The 7,500-nt window shown below is 41.0% G+C and overlaps 1 protein-coding gene across 2 annotated transcripts in view; it reads right to left on the minus strand.

Moving 5' to 3' along the window:
* Nucleotides 1-7,500, minus strand: part of LOC113814379 (uncharacterized) — a 59,202-nt gene that overhangs the window by 37,574 nt on the left and 14,128 nt on the right. Inside the window, exon 1 of one of the 2 annotated variants that reach the window (XM_070114458.1) lies at nucleotides 776-1,013. The exons of the other annotated variant lie outside the window; for it this stretch is intronic. The gene's annotated coding sequence lies outside the window, so the exon portion shown is untranslated. Of the gene's footprint in view, nucleotides 1-775; nucleotides 1,014-7,500 lie in introns of those variants that run through there. 2 annotated transcript variants of the gene reach the window in all.

A 7,500-nucleotide genomic window follows, 5' to 3' on the forward strand; every position in this document is an offset into this window, starting at 1 on the left:
CGTAGGATTTTTTTTTCTTTCTTTCATTCTCTCTCTTTCTTTCATTCACTCTCTCTCTTTCTCTTTCTTTCTTTCTTTCTCACTCTTCTTTCATTCTCTCTTCTTTCATTCTCTCTCTTCTTTCATTCTCTCTCTTCTTTCATTCTCTCTGTCTCTGTCTCTGTCTCTGTCTCTGTCTCTGTCTCTGTCTCTCTCTCTCTCTCTCTCTCTCTCTCTCTGTCTCTGTCTCTGTCTCTGTCTCTGTCTCTGTCTCTGTCTCTGTCTCTGTCTCTGTCTCTGTCTCTGTCTCTGTCTCTGTCTCTGTCTCTGTCTCTGTCTCTGTCTCCTTACAGTGTATTTTTTTCACGAATAACATTTTCATGACATCATATTATCTACATGAATCCTACTTTGAAGAATAATAACTTGATCTGTTAAGTCCCGATGACTTGGGAGGGCATGGAGTATATCAGGGAAATTATGGGGTAAAACAAACTGAAATAAGATCTGAAAATAGAAATCCGTAAAACCATCACAAAAAAAACGCTTAAAATCGGCCAATGAAACTCTACGGACGCGGCCGCCACATTCGAAAGTCTACGGACCGACGCGCCAACTTTCAAAAAACTCTACGTGGGATCCAACCCACTTTTCGCTAAAGTCTACGGGAATTCACGCCGCCCAATACAACTTGATCAATAAAGCAACTTAATCCGATATCACAAACTTTGTTCAACAATCCGGGAAGCATTCTTTTCACCTCGGTATGTACGGCAAGATAGAGCTGCATACATACCTTTAAGAATAGAACCAAAACAACTTTTTGTCGAGACACCAAACTTTCCGTCGCTTCTGTCTATCTTCTGAATGTCTTGGCTTCTATTCACATTTTTTCCGGCACTTAAGAGCACTTTCCGGGTTCACTTATCAAGCTGTGATAGTTAATAAGGTCTATTTCTTCAGCATAGCGTCTATATTGCTTTACAAAGGGTCCGGAACAGACGCAACACTGAAAACAAAACATTCTTCACCGGCGTTTTGTTGAAGAATGGCGGTCGTGAGGTCTTGAAAGTCCCGGTGGAAAGCACAAATGCACATCGGGTTTTCGTAAATAGCATAAAACTATCAAAACACGTAAAAAAAAGGTTTACTTAACATAAAGAACTGCATAAAATACATGAATTAGTAAAATCAGACGTTGAAATTTACGAAATTAATTGTTTTCACAAGCGCGGAGGAATACATGAACTACTTTATAGGTCGCAGGAGTGAGTTAAGCGGCCATAGTATTGTTTACATACGCGATGTCAACATGGCGAAGAAATAGAAAAAAGATGAGTCAATCTTCTCTCTTCTCTGCCACGTATCTCCTTTATTTTCGATTCCCACACCTTATACTATATGAAAAGTGTCTTAGTTTACGTCAAGGTAATCATTCCATACAACTTTTATTATTATTATGACTGTAACTGATTATTATCCGCTGTACAATTACCAAAATATTAGTCCATCATATAAGTACAATGCATAAGCACTTTTTTTTTGTTTTACAATTACATAAGCTGATGATAAGGGTTGGTGGGATTCAGTTTAAACTCAAGAGGAGTGTTCCCGGTGAACTGTCAAATGTAAGTGGTATTATGTATATGGATTTTTTTAAAATAATTTGTGAGGTTTATTTTTTTTTGCTTTCGAATCATGTCGTATTTTATTATTGTTGTTACCACTGTTACTGTTATCATAATTATTAACATTATCGTTATCACCATCGTGCTTATTATTCTTGCTACTATTGGTTCTACGATTGCTACTACTACTAATACTACTATTACTACTAATACAGCACTCCTACTACTACTACTGCGACTACTACTACTGTGACTGCTACTACTACTGCTGCTATTATTACTACTACTATTACTACTGCTATTATTACTACGACTATTACTATTACTACTACTACTACTACTACTACTACTACTATTACTACTACTATTACTACTACTACTATTACTATTACTACTACTACTACCACTACTACCACCATTACAAGTACAACAACTATCATTATCATTACTATCTTTATCATCATCGTCATAATCATCAATATTACAATTATCAACACCATGCTCTTAAAAAACACCTCATTCTTTTTTCGTAAAATTGGTCCCATTTACGAAGTGGAGAGCGACCAGACAAACCGGAAGTGGAAACCAGCTGACTCAGGTGGGGGAGAGTGTACAGGAAATCACATATTCAGGTAACATATTTGACGGCATATAACACAAATATGTATGTCCCCTGCCCCCTCCCCCTTCCAAAATAGCTCCCCCCAAAAAAAGAAAAAAAGGGGTCTTGTATGCAGAAATGTGGACACTTTATTGTGAAAAAGGGAGGGAGGGAGGGAGAGAGAGAGAGAGAGAGAGAGAGAGAGAGAGAGAGAGAGAGAGAGAGAGAGAGAGAGAGAGAGAGAGAGACAGAGCGAGAGAGACCAGGGAAAGGGAGACAGATAAGGAGAGAGAGAGAGAGAGAGAGAGAGAGAGAGAGAGAGAGAGAGAGAGAGAGAGAGAGAGAGAGAGAGAGAGAGAGAGGGAGAGAGAGAGAGAGAGGCAGCGGGAGCGAGAGAGAGAGAGAGAGAGAGAGAGAAAGAGAGAGAGAGAAAGAGAGAGAGAGAGAGAGAGAGAGAGAGAGAGAGAGAGAGAGAGAGAGAGAGAGAGAGCGGGGATGGGGGCGAGACAGAGAGAGAGGGGATGTGGGATGAGACAGAGAGAGAGAGAGAGAGAGAGAGAGTGAGAGGAGAGAGAGAGAGAGAGAGAGCGGGGGGGGGGGGGAGCGAGACAGAGAGAGGGCGGGGGGATGGGAGCGAGACAGAGAGAGAGAGAGAGAGAGAGAGAGAGAGAGAGAGAGAGAGAGAGAGAGAGAGAGAGAGAGAGAGAGAGAGAGAGAGAGAGAGAGAGAGGCAGAGAGAGAGACAGAGAGAGAGAGGAGGGGGGAAAGAGACAGAAAGAGAGAGAGAGAGGAGGGATTTGCCCTATATGTGCAATTAATCTCTAGATCTCTCCCTCTTTGTCTTTCCCTCTCCAAGTTCTGACCTATTCTTTATGTGTCTGCCTTACCCACGTATCTGCATCTGTGTGAGTACACGCATACAATAACCCCCCACCCCTCCCCTCTCCCCCCACCCCAACTAACCTCACGCCAAAGACCGGAGACAAACCCACCCCAGCTAGCGCCACAGATTACCAAGCCTTACATATGTTTATTATCCAATAGCGGTCACGAGTACACTAGCAGGGGTATCAACGTGGTCTCACTTGACTACTGTATATATGGGTCTAATGTTTATGCCTGTCTATCTATCTATCTATTGATCTATCTAAATGTTTACGTGTGGGAGATGCTCTCATGTGATAGAATGACTCTTAGTGGTCTAGTGGGAAGCATGAGTATAGTATATATGGGTCTAATGTTTATGCCTGTCTATATATCTATCTGTCTATTGATCTATCTAAATGTTTACGTGTGGGAGATGCTCTCATGTGATAGAACGACCCTTAGTGATCAAGTGAGAAGCAAGTGGGAAGCATGACTACTGTATATATGGGTCTAATGTTTATGCCTGTCTATCCATCTATCTATCTATCTATTTATCTAAATGTTTACGTGTGGGAGATGCTCTCGTGTGATAGAATGACTCTTAGTGATCTAGTGGGAAGCAAGTGGGAAGCATGAGTATAGTATATATGGGTCTAATGTTTATACCTGTCTATCTATCTATCTATCTATTTATCTATCCAAATATTTACGTGTGGGAGATGCTCTCGTGTGATAGAACGACCCTTAGTGATCAAGTGGGAAACATGAGTATAGTATATATGGGTCTACTGTTTATGCCTGTCTATCTATCTATCTATCTATCTATTTATCTATCTAAATGTTTACGTGTGGGAGATGCTCTCATGTGATAGAACGACTCTTAGTGATCAAGTGAGAAGCAAGTGGGAAGCATGAGTATAGTATATATGGGTCTAATGTTTATACCTGTCTATCTATCTATCTATCTATCTAAATGTTTACGTGTGGGAGATGCTCTCATGTGATAGAACGACCCTTAGTGATCTCGTGGGAAGCATGAGTATAGTACATATGGGTCTACTGTTTATGTCTATCCATCTATCTATCTATTTATCTATCTAAATGTTTACGTGTGGGAGATGCTCTCATGTGATAGAACGACCCTTAGTGATCTAGTGGGAAGCATGAGTATAGTACATATGGGTCTACTGTTTATGCCTGTCTATCTGTCTATCTATCTACTTATCTATCTAAATGTTTACGTGTGGGAGATGCTCTCATGTGATAGAACGACCCTTAGTGATCAAGTGGGAGGCAATGAGAGAGACTTGGTACGTATGGCTCGACTCCTATTAATGATACGGAGAGTACGGCACGCTACGGTACTTCTAGACGCAATGATAACGATGTTGGGATTGCCGGGGAACCATTGACGAGATCTTGGCTGGCGGTGATAACGAAAAGGCGATTGAGTCCGCCCTGACAGTGGGTCCAGAGCTTCGGAGATCGGGGAGAAGAGCGAGAAGGAATGAGGGGATAGAGGAAGGATGAGGAATGGAGGAAGAATGAGGGGATAGAGGAAGGATAAGGAATGGAGGAAATGAGAGGATAAGGAATGGAGGAGAAGGAGGGGATAGAGGAAGGATAAGGGTTGAAGGAAGAATGAGGGGATAGAGGAAGGATAAGGAATGGAGGAAGAATTGGAGGATAGAGGAAGGATAAGGAATGGAGGAAGAATGAGGGGATAGAGGAAGGATAATAGTTGAAGGAAGAATGAGGGGATAGAGGAAGGATAAGGAGTGAGGGGAAAAGGAGGGGATAGAGGAAGGATAAGGAATGGAGGAAGAATTGGAAGATAGAGTAAGGATAAGGAATGGAGGAAAACGAAGGGATAAGGAACGGAGGAAATGAGAGGATAGAGGAAGGATAAGGAATGGAGGAAATGAGGGGATAGAGGAAGGATAAGGAAGGGATGAAAAGGAGGGGATAGAGGAAGGATAAGGAACGGAGGAAAAGGATTTTTTAGGAGAAGAGAAAGGGTCCAAAGTTTCGAAGATTGGGAAAAAGAGCGAGAAAGAAGGAATGGGGGAGACAGAGGAAGGATAAGGAACGGAGGAAAATGATTTTAAGGAGAAGAGAAAGGGGTCGAGGTTTTGGGGTCCTTGAATCTGGTCTAAGGTCATCTCGCTCTTCTTCGGAGCAGCTAATGACGACACTTAAGGGACAATGATGCTATTTAATTCCAATGGCTTTGCACGCAATCATTGGTTATAATGTGTGTGTGTGTGTGTCAGTGCGTACATGCGTATTTACACAGACTTTATGATTATTGACTAATTGCAGCAATACGAATATACTAGATACTGGAATAAGACGAATAAACTATAAAAAACAATACGAATAAACTAGATAGTGCAATAAAACTTATGTCATGACGGTAATATATTTGCTGTCATTGCATACGTCATTTGTACAGCCAACAACAAAAGCGGTGTCGCCTTGCCAGACAATGCTTGGAGAGATCATGCCCTTCTTGCCCTGAAAGGAAGCCCACGTTCAAACAACCAGGGCATAGTTAGGATGGTTCGATTGTGATGAGGAGGGAAATTACGGAAATTAGACAGAGAAGTGAAATAATAACTTAAATCTATATGGAGAGAGAGAGAGGGATCGATTTTGTTCCTGTTGAGTTGTTTTGATTAATATTTTGGACCTGCTTGAAGAAATAAGTTATCGTATATCATTTCGAAAATAATTATCATGAAATCTTATCACATCGTTTTATTTAAATTCCTTATCATATTTTCTATATAAAAATATTGTTGGAACTGACTATTCATATCAATATTCGTCAGACGGAAATATCCTTCGTCTGCATTATCCCAGAACCGTATATTAAAATATGGTTCTGCATTATCCGTCTTATATCACCTGGATCTGCTATTTAGATAATGATAATCTTTTGATATGTTATTTGGGAAATAGAATAAAACCCATGGCAATATTTCATAAGCCATTATATTTTCCAAATATTTACAATTATTTCATTACCAAAAATAACGAAATGAATATGTAAAGTACGTATTGAACAGAAGATATCGAAAGTAATGGGTTTCTTGAAGAGTTTGGAGGGGGGGGAGGGAACACCGGCATAGTGTTGGACACCAGCCGCTGAAACGACTAACAAAGGCGTAAGAATAGGTAGAGTCAAGGTTGAGGGAATATTCTCTTAGACTTGGGTAGAGTGAAGCTAGACTCGGCTCTTCGCGGGGTCTGAAGACTGGCACCTAATATTTTGAAACCAAATGATACATAATAGTATGAGTTTCGCAGCACCTACATCCTATATACCCCACTATCACTACATTAATGATGGTGATGATGACTATATTAATGCACTGTTGCACACATCCACAGCATTTCATTTTACTTCATATATTTTCACCAAGAGTTTCGGAAACAATATAATGAATTAGGTTTACTGACGAAGAAATTTCAATTCATTTGTATCTCAAACTTTAAACTGATCTAATCAATATAAATACTTTTTTATATGTATATGATTGATATGATCAATATAAATACTTTTATATAAGTATATTATTGCGAGGGACGGAGACAAGTGGCTCATCACACTCAAGTTGACCCCAACCAAACCGTGCTTCGCGATTCATGAACGCGACTGGAGATCGTGGTTCGTAGGAGACACCCAAACAAAAAACAAACAAACAAACAAAAAAAAACAAGGGAATTGACACCTAAACCTTTACACCCCATCACCCTCGAAGTGGCCATTTTTTATCATTGTTTGGTAGTTCAAGAGGCGCTATTTGAGACGATGCATTATTCACACCCAAAAATATTACAGTGTGTGTGTGTAAGAGAGAGAGACAGAGAGGGGTGGGGGTGGGGAGGGGAGGACACTAGCTTGAAACATAGCAGAACACTCACTCTTTGCTTTGCCTAGCGAATTCAGATCACCCCCTTCCTCACCCCCTCACCCCCCTTTCCTAACTATGCCCAGGTTGTTTGAACGTGGGCTTGCTTTCAGGGCAAGAAGGGCACGATCTCTCCAAGCCAGGTCTGGCGAGGCGTCACGGCTTTTGCTGCTGGCTGTACCTAGGCTTTTTAGGTATTGGTAGTTAAAAGAGTCTTACCTAGTGTAAATATATAAGCTTCATCTATATGATACATACTCTCATTGAAAGGATCTTTTATCTGTTCATACATTTATTCATCTTTTTATTTTTATCCATCTTTCTATCTACCTAGACACATACTTACACACGCGCGCGTCTCAAATCCCCCCCCTCCCCCCACCACCACCACCACTCGCCGTTCCCGTGTCAGCCTTCCTTCTCTCAGCCTGTCTGTCTGTCTGTCTGTCTTTCTCTCTCTGTCTCTGTCTCTGTCTCTGTCTCTGTCTCTGTCTCTGTCTCTGTCTCT

The sequence above is a fragment of the Penaeus vannamei genome, chromosome 36 (genome assembly GCF_042767895.1).
Source record: "Penaeus vannamei isolate JL-2024 chromosome 36, ASM4276789v1, whole genome shotgun sequence".
Taxonomy (NCBI): Eukaryota; Metazoa; Arthropoda; class Malacostraca; order Decapoda; family Penaeidae; genus Penaeus; species Penaeus vannamei.